General features: G+C 42.4%; 1 non-coding gene across 1 annotated transcript; it reads right to left on the bottom strand.

Annotated features, from left to right (window-relative positions):
• Positions 1–598: 598 nt before the first annotated feature.
• LOC123460998 lies at positions 599–767 on the bottom strand. Its single transcript, XR_006637334.1, has one exon. It is a non-coding gene; the product is annotated as a U1 spliceosomal RNA (small nuclear RNA).
• Between the last annotated feature and the right edge of the window lie 389 nt (positions 768–1,156).

Here is a 1,156-nt window from a genome sequence, read left to right as displayed (position 1 = left end):
TCAGGAACCTACAGAACAAGATTCAGATAACGTGGTTTCAGTTCAGAGCCCTCCACAGCCCAGCCCTGTTCTTTCCTCCATTTCTCTAGTTCTGTGACTTTCAAACAGTACATCTTGAAATCAACATAATAATTAATGGCTAGCATTAAAATATATATATATATATAATTTTACAGGTAGCAAGGTAGATAATGCTTTATGAAACTTTTATATAATTTAAATAGGTTGTATATTGTTAAAATGTAAATGTAAGCCAGGCATGGTGGCACACGCCTTTCAATTCCAGCTTTCAGGAGGAAGAATTCAGCTTTCAGGTAGGAGAATTGCTGTGAGTTTGAGGCCATCCTGAGACTACATAGTGAATTCCAGATCAGCTTGGGCTAGAGTGAGACCCTGCCTCAACCCCCCCAAAAAAATATATATATACAGACACATATATATGCATACATCTATGTAAGAGGCTTGGCATGGTGGTGCACACCTTTATTCCCAGCACTTGGAAGGCAGAGATTGCTTTAAGTTCGAGGCCAGCCTGGGCTAGAGCAAGACCCTACCTCAAAAAAAAGTAAGTTGTAAGTCAAATTGATTTTCTTTTTTTAGGGGAGAGTGCAAATGCAGTCCCCACTACCACCAATTATACAGTTGAGTTTCCCACTTTGGAGATTTGGGGAAATCACAGGGGTCAGCACATCTGGAGTATAATGGATAAGCCTCGCCCTGGGAAAACCATCTTCATGATCATGGCATCTCCCCTGCCAGGTAGGTATTAAATTTCTTTCTTTCTTTCTTTTTTGTTTTTTGAAGTAGGGTCTCAGTATAGCCCCAGCTCACCTGGCGCTCACTCTATAGCACAGGCTGGCTTCCAACTCACAGCAATCCTCCGACCTCAGTTTCTCAAATGCTGAAATGATGGGCATGAGCCACCATGCTTATCCTGAAAAGCTGGTGGAGAATTCTGAGAAACACTGTCTATAATTTCACACCAACTCCAGTCCCTAATGTGACAAGACATTCCTGCCACAAGTCCTTGCCCATATAGGTTCTCTTATTGATACACCCTCCTCCCTCAGTATCTTTGTCTTTCCCAGTCTCCTCCTCCTTTTTTTGATTTTTTCGAGGTAGGGCCTTGCTCTAGCCCAGGCTGACCAGGAATTAG

This window comes from Jaculus jaculus, chromosome 5 (genome assembly GCF_020740685.1).
Source record: "Jaculus jaculus isolate mJacJac1 chromosome 5, mJacJac1.mat.Y.cur, whole genome shotgun sequence".
Classification (NCBI taxonomy): Eukaryota; Metazoa; Chordata; class Mammalia; order Rodentia; family Dipodidae; genus Jaculus; species Jaculus jaculus.
This window is presented reverse-complemented; position numbering and strand designations above follow the sequence as displayed.